Source organism: Pygoscelis adeliae, unplaced genomic scaffold, assembly GCF_000699105.1.
Source record: "Pygoscelis adeliae isolate BGI_AS28 unplaced genomic scaffold, ASM69910v1 Scaffold12, whole genome shotgun sequence".
Lineage (NCBI taxonomy): Eukaryota > Metazoa > Chordata > Aves > Sphenisciformes > Spheniscidae > Pygoscelis > Pygoscelis adeliae.
The window spans coordinates 931155-931399 of NW_008824290.1; positions in this window are offsets into that span (position 1 = coordinate 931155).

Sequence of the window (245 nt, forward strand, 5' to 3'; positions counted from 1 at the left end):
CCCAGCCAGTACAGGTTCATGAAAGGCAGGTCCTGCTTGAGCAACCTGATCTCCTTCTATGACCAGGTGACCTGCCTAGTGGATGAGGGAAAGGCTGTGGATGTGGTCTACCTGGACTTCAGTAAGGCCTTTGACACCGTCTCCCACAGCATTCTCCTCAAGAAGCTGGCAGCTCACGGCTTAGACAGGTGTACTCTGCGCTGGGTCAAAAACTGGCTGGACGGCCGGGCCCAGAGAGTTGTGGT